The sequence below is a fragment of the Rhea americana genome, unplaced genomic scaffold (genome assembly GCF_003343005.1).
Source record: "Rhea americana isolate MKP2758 unplaced genomic scaffold, rheAme1 scaffold_4, whole genome shotgun sequence".
Lineage (NCBI taxonomy): Eukaryota > Metazoa > Chordata > Aves > Rheiformes > Rheidae > Rhea > Rhea americana.
Genome location: NW_028186534.1, coordinates 12,494,537 through 12,501,868, shown reverse-complemented (window position 1 = coordinate 12,501,868; position 7,332 = coordinate 12,494,537). Strand labels below are relative to the sequence as shown.

The 7,332-nt window shown below is 49.3% G+C and overlaps 1 protein-coding gene across 2 annotated transcripts in view; it reads left to right on the top strand.

Annotated features, from left to right (window-relative positions):
* Window positions 1-5,387: 5,387 nt before the first annotated feature.
* The window catches only part of PCMTD2 (protein-L-isoaspartate (D-aspartate) O-methyltransferase domain containing 2), a 12,922-nt gene continuing 10,977 nt past the window's right edge, over window positions 5,388-7,332 (top strand). Inside the window, exon 1 of one of the 2 annotated variants that reach the window (XM_085314191.1) lies at window positions 5,388-5,465. The gene's annotated coding sequence lies outside the window, so the exon portion shown is untranslated. Of the gene's footprint in view, window positions 5,466-5,713; window positions 6,048-7,332 lie in introns of those variants that run through there. The other variant, XM_085314192.1, reaches the window with a different exon arrangement.

Genomic DNA, 7,332 nt, shown 5'->3' with positions numbered 1-7,332 from the left:
TAATCTTGATGAGTAAAATTGTGTTATGGTTATTGGCTTACGGATTTGTATCTATTTTCCATTTGCTGTGCAAAAAGGCTCATGCAGCTTCAAATCTAGAAGGCAAAACACTTGCTCAGCAGGCACAGAGGAATATTAGTCCCGGCATACGAGGCACCGGTAAGACCTTGTGTGGGATATTGTGTGCCGTTCTGGGCCCTYCCTTCGAAAAGCAAGAGATGAATTTATACTTGAACAGGTGCAGAAAAGGACTGGCAGGGTGATTAGCAGAATGGAGAACCTATCTTAGGAGAGGAGATTAAAAGAGCTTGGCTTGTTTAGCCTAGAAAAACAAAGGTTAAGAGGGGATATTACTCTTCATAAATACATTCAGGGAGGGAGAGGAGGGGAATGATTTAAGTTAGAGAATAACACTTGTAGGAGATCAAATAGGTGCATATTGGTCTGGAATAAATTTCCATTGGAAATTTGAAGATGTCTTCCTATTGCTGTAGAAGAGAGGTGCTGGAGTGTCCTTCCAAGCAGGACAGCTGGGCAATGAGCTCCTATGGATATTAAGGGGACCCTGACAAAGGTTATGGCTGGAGCCATCTGACAGGCGAGGGTAAGTTTGCAGTTAGAAGCAGAAGCTCAGCACAGTAAGACTGACAAAGCAGTAGAAGGAAAACGTGATGACTGTGGTCTTTCCCCATTTTTATTTTATTAATTCTATGCTTCAATCTATGAAGCATCTGAAAGATCCAGGAAGCTTCCCCCCCCCACCCCATGAATATGAAAAACTTGGTTTTTGAGTTTTTTATTATTATTATTTAGCAACCTCTCCTGAACTATGACAGACAGGCCATAATGAGAGATGGGAGAGAGAGAGGACATTGAATGGGGCTCACCGGTGCTCATAACAGTACCAASAAGTCACTCAAGCACCCTGCTGCTCTGTGTCCCCCGTGACCGGGACCTCTGGTGGTGCTTTCTGCCGCTCTCCATGGGAATGCGTTGTCTCCTGGATGTGCCTTTGACTATCTAGGATTATATAGCAATTTCCTCCTTTTAACTCAGACACCTCAGTTAAGTGAGATGAATCCAGGTCCTTTTTCCAAGTGGCAGTGGTTATGCATGGTGCAATACAGTAGAAATCAAGACACATGTTATTCCTCTTAGCCCAGCAATTACTCACAGTCCTCTGACGAAGTGAGGCAAGAGCAAAGCTTTGGGAGATGCACATACACACATGGGCACACAAACATTCTGCATGGGCAGGATGTGCTGAGGCATTTTCCTGCCAGTGTAGTAATAGTAATGCTAGCATATATGCATGTGTGTTTGTGCGTATCTGCACAGATACATCCCTCTGTGTGTGCATGTATATGTCTACTCTTCTGAACTAGTACAGTGCTAAACTGGCCAAGACCAAAAGAGGATATATTTTGTAAAATCATAATGATAAAAAAGGAAATGGTGAAAATACAACCCTATGATTTAATGCTCCTCCAACTCTTAATTTATGAGAGTCACGCTTTCACCCACAAATTAGCCTGCTGAGTTAAACAGCATTCTGTATTCGGAAGGATGCAGGTTGGGTTGTCTGCCTGCAAGGGCAGCGTAGTCTGAACTCACTAGCTCAGCCTGCCGGGCCTGACAAATGCTCCCTTTGCTTGAGTCCTAAAACTAGTTTTGACAGTTTGCTCCTTGAAATTAATAAAAACATCTAATTTTAACAGACCATCACTTAAGTGGGCTTCTGAAAGTTAGTTYCTGTTTATTGATGTTTTAACCAGCATTCGTAAAAGAAATTGGTTAAAAAAAGATGGAAACAACATAAAAAACAGGAAAATACAGGGAATTAAATAGGAGAAAGTAAAATATATATATTTATAAGCCCCGGACTCAGGTCGCCCTCACCGATGGCGAGCTGGTTCTTACAGGTGAGATGGTTGGAGCTGTGGGTTTGCTGTGGGCAGGACAGAGCGAACTCGGCTTGTGCTTGTGCCGAGGATGTGCCGCAGCCCAGGGAGCCGCCACCGTGCACCAGCCCAAGCCTGCAGCCCTGCCTGTGCTGCTGATGACCCCTTGTGGTAAAGAGCCGATAAATAAATGTCGTGAGTTACCAGCACGTTACAGGCACCGCTTCCTCCAGCTTACTTGGCTTTTTGCCACTCTCAGAAGCTGGCAGGGCTCTGCAAGCGGGGAGAGCTGCCCGCATACACGCATCTGCGGACATTCAGGAGTTATTTACCCATTTATTGCTGACTGTAACTCACGGATAACAAAGCCCCAGGTGAGCCATAAGGATGAAGGGAAGATCTTTTTAAACTGCAGGGAAAAAAGTATCACGAAGATTCAGCACTTACAGACTCATGAAGTTCATTAAAAAAAAAAAAAAAAAAAAAAAAAGTTCTGTTCTTCTAAATGTGGGTATTTTTGCAATATCAGACAACTTTGTGTTTACTCCAGAGCTACAGCCCAGTGCTATGACCTACATGGAGCCATATTTGGCAGCAGTAAAATTAAAAAAAAAAAAAACCACAGCTACATTTTCAAAGAATCCAGAGGGGAAAAATGCTCTTGGGCTAGCAGAGCCAGAAAGATGTGCATGGTGCACCGCAGCGAGGCCATACAGCAGCCAAAATGAGTCTGATCGGGCACAGCCTTGCGCGATTTCTGGTTTTTGTCCCACTTAGCCCACAATAGGTTTTGTACTTCGGGGATGTATACGAATCAGAAGTGCAGAAAACCTGCCTTCTCCTGACAAATTTCTGTAATTCTTCTTTAGCCGTTATCAGGAGACAGAGGAGCTACCATCTYACATGTCCCAGCAGAGAAAAGCTGGAAGGAGTCACTAAAACACCCCAGGAGGRGTCAGCATATTTGGGAATCCCTAAAACATTCCTCAAGCTCTCTCTAATCTTCTCAGGGGCTTGCTGCAAGAGAGACAACGCTCTCTGTCCAGCGGAGTCTTCACTCCCCTGCAGCAGCAGTTTGCTGCGTGGCAGCGTGGTGCCTCCCTCTCTTCTTGCTGGTGTGGGTTCAGCCTACATTACAAGTGAGCTAATGATAACAGGATTTTTTTTTTAATCCAGCTTTTATTTTAACAATTTTCATGCAAAAAATAAATAAACCACTATTTTTCAAGCAGCTCGTTGGGAAGCCGAGCAGCTGCTGAATGGAAGCTTTTGCCTCATACCTATATGGAGTTTGTTTGTTCTGAATTTACAGATTTCAACTGCGTTGCCATTTGCTTGAGTGCTTTCCTTATTAAACAAGATGAAGCATGCACAATCAACACGTCCTGTTTTGGTTGAATCAGCAAGGAGGAGTTTCAGTGCTCACACTCCACAAATAATCCCGTTCTCCCAAGCAGCTGTCTTCTGTGAAATGAAAGTGCAGACATCTACAGTATTACCCTGTGCCTGTTTGCACAGTCTGCTGTTATCATGTTAATGAAGGGAGCTGAGATAATCACCTTAAAGCATAAACACATCTTGGATGCTGATTCACTTTCTCCTATTTGAGTCTCATTTACCAGTGTTATTTCTTCTTCTTCCACTACATGCTTGTTGTGTCTCAGAGGATGGCTATTTTTTTCCACAAGTGATCTCCAGGCAACTTAAATCAGCAAGCSTCTTCTCGAGATGCTGTTATTCTGTCTCACTGTGTAGCCTCGCATAGTATCAAATGATGGGTCTAAGGCCAGTCCAGACAACGCTGTTGGATCTGCAGCCTTAGCGGTGACGCAGGGCGCACAGCCTCAGCCGATGCCGTGTGGGTCACTTAAGCAAGAGGGACAGGCACTTTAAGAGGATAATTTCTCTCATTCTAACATGGGTAAGAAGAACCATCTTGTCTGATCCTGCCATGTTGGTTACAACTACTTGTAGAGCCTATGTGACTAGGTAAGATACAAATGAGATGCCCAACTTTTAGCCAGGTATCGTTAGGTGACAGGGATCTCTCCACTGCACAATTGGAGAGTCCGAATGTTGTGGCACTCTGGTTATTTTCCTTTGAGCCCCATCTCCCAGTGTCAAGCGAACGTGCTTCTCACTTATTTTCTTCTCAGTGAGTTTCTTCCTGGCATTTACGGGTGCAGCAGAAAGCACTAGCATGTGACCTAAGTTGGATGTTTATAGGCTCAAATTGCAGAATAYAAATTAGCCCTGGGAGTAATTTTTTTTTCCAAGTTCCCATGATTTTTTTCCAAGCTTAGCCAATGATATCAGAACATCTGGTGTTGGCCAGGCTTCACGCAGGAGGCTCAGCTACGGCGCACGGGCTGTGCGTGCCAGCCAGAGACTGGCACCTCACCAGCGCCAGCGCGGCTCCGCTGCTCCCACAGCCGGCCTGCTCGGCGCATCCGCCCCGCGCTGGGGCCAGAAACGAGGGCAGGAGGGAAGGGGGAGCGCCTGGGGCGGAAGCTGGCCCCACTGGGCTCGGTTCTTAGGGAGATGCAGTGGGAAAGATGGGGAAGAAAGGGAGACCTGGCCTGTAGATAGGCCTGCTCTGCCGGCCTGGTCCGCAKTGAGGCCAGCTCCGCAGGCCTGGCTGGTAGGACCGGGCCGTACTGAGACCTGGCCTGTATTTGGCCCTGTCTGTGTTTAGGCCTGGTCTGCAGGCCCGGTCTGATGGCCTTGTCTGGGTTTAGACCCCGTATGTACTTAAGCCTTAATTTACCCCAGGCCTGTATCTACCCCAGGCCCAAAACTACCCCAAGCCTGTATCTCCCCCAGGTTCTTATCAGCCCCGGGTCCATACCTCCCCCAGGCCCATATCTACCCTAGGCCTGTATTTACCCCAGGGCCCATATCTACCCCAGGCTTGTAACTGCCCCGGGCCCCTATCTGCCCTGGCTCCATACCTGCCCCAGGCCCATAACTGCCCCGGGTCCATATCTGCCCTGGGTCCATATCTGCCCTGGGTCTGTATCTGCCCTGGGTCCGTATCTGCCCCAGGCTTGTAACTGCCCCGAGCCCCTATCTGCCCTGGCTCCATACCTGCCCCAGGCCCATAACTGCCCCGGGTCCATATCTGCCCCGGGTCCGTATCTGCCCCGGGTCCGTATCTGCCCCAGGCCCATAACTGCCCCGGGTCCGTATCTGCCCTGGGTCCGTATCTGCCCCAGGCCCATAACTGCCCCGGGTCCATATCTGCCCCGGGCCCGCTGTGGCCAGCGTTGGGCCCGGCCCGCTGGCCCGGCCCGCGTCTGACCCAGGGCACCGCGAGGCCGCAGGGCGGCGAGGTGAGGGGCGCTTCCCTCTCCCTCCACCCCACCCCCGGCGCCTTCCCCGCAATGGTCCATCCCCAGGCAGCGCCGCCTCCCCCCGCCCCCGCGGGCGCGGTGGTGTGCGCCGCGCGTGCGCAGTGCCGCGGCCCGGGCGCTCAGCTGGGCAGTGTTTACAGCGGCGGGAGCGCGCCGAGCCGAGCCGAGCCGAGCCGAGCCGAGGGGGAGGGCAGCGGGCCGCAGCGCTCAGGTACGGCCGCGGGGAGCGGGGGAGGAGGCGAGACCCAGTCCGCTGAGCTGGGCTCGGCTCGGCTCGGCTGGGCGCTCCGCCTGACCAGGCCGCCCCTTCCCCTCAGCGTCGGCCGGGGGCTGCCCCCTCGCAGATGCGCCGAGGGGGGAGGGCGCGSCAAGGCCGCCTCCCTTTTATTTTATTAACGTTTCGGGGGGCTGGGGGGGGGGTGAGGGGAGCGCGGCCGTCGGGGCGGGCGGCTGCCGCGGCGGCGTGCGTGGTGCCGGCCGCTCCGGTTCCCGTGTTTCGTCTTGCGCGCGGCCCGAGTGCCGCTCCTCGCGCCAGGCCGTGTGCACGGACCCTTATTTAGTTATTTTTTCCCCCCCCCCCGCCGCCCTCCTTGGCCCTGGGGAGGGGAGGGTGGCACCGTGCGTTTGAGGGSGCGCCGCGGCGGCCCGGTGTGTCTGCCCCGAGCGCGGCTTCTGCGKGCAGGCTCCGTGCCTGTTCGGGGCGCTGGAAATCCGCGCTTCGTCCGAGGCCCCTCGAAGCGCGGCTCTGCCAGCGGCGGAGGGAGGCGGTCCGGTTCTGAAAGGCTTTCTTGGAGTGAGTGCTGCTTATGTTCTCGGTTCCCTTCCCCACCTGGAGAAGAGCCTCACGGGGAAACAGAGGTACAGCCCTGAGAAAGGGSATTAAACGGGCAGATTCTTAAAATCTGCAGGTAAAACATCTGCTCTGTTGAAAATAGGCGAGTATTCAGTGGAAATAGGCATTTCAAAAGTAACCAACACCTGTTACAACTTGATCATTCCTTGATCTCATTAGAAAATGTCTGCTGTTTGTAGGATATGCAAGARCAGTTGTGGAGCTAAAACCGAGTTGGGCCGGTTGTACATCGGAGTCGGCAGGAATTTTTGGGGGGATCTAAATTGGAATGCTGATAAAACTGCAATTGTTCTTCATRCTTTAAGTATAAAAATGCAGATTTTGATAGCAAAAAAAGAGCCTAAGTAGAAGAAAAATGTAAATATAAGAACAAAATGCACTAAAGTCAAGACAACTAACATCTAAAGAGAAGAGAATATTTTAATGCTGARTGATATGTGAAGTGTACTGACTAAACCTGTAGGCAATCTGCAGCTGTGCAGTTACAAGTTTTATGTAAGAGGAAGAAAATTGAGGAATAAAACTGGCWTACAAACCCACTTAAGTTTGATATTTTTCCACTGTAAAGTAAGAACAAAGCACAATAGTTTTGTTTAAGGGGAATAAAGGAGTAATTATAGAAAGGAGAAGGATGGCATTTTTGGAAGTGTTGTTAATGGTCTGGAACTGGTTGATCCATTTGAGACATGAATGTATTAAAGAACTGCTAGTTTGCTAAATAGATCATATTTTGTGTGTGTCTGCGGGTAATCAGTTTTTTTTTTCTTGTTTCCTTTGAAAATGAAAGTGTRTAATTTGTTCTTGCTGACTGGAACAACCTCCCACCCCTGGTAATTTAGCTGTAGGCAGATCTTCTGATCCTTATAAAGAGCTCTAAAGCTGCTGTTTCTGTGGTTATTGTTAGCAGAGAAAGGCACTGTAAATAAATGCATTTTAAAATACCATTGTGTTTTCTGCAATGGAACTCCCTAAGAGATAGGGAAAACCTAGATTATTATGAAGTGAAAAGTTTTTCTGTATTATTCTCCCTCCTCTATGCATTCTTCTTTAAAAGTTACAGATACTTTACTGTGCAAAATGCGTAGCATTGCTTAGCGGAGTGCACAGTCAAGGAAGGTGCTTGCTCTCCTTTCCCTCACGAAAGGACTCCTGAATCTTTTACTAGAAATGATCACTGAAATCAGCAGTACTTGTAATTCATTAAAACCAAAACAGCAAAAAAAAA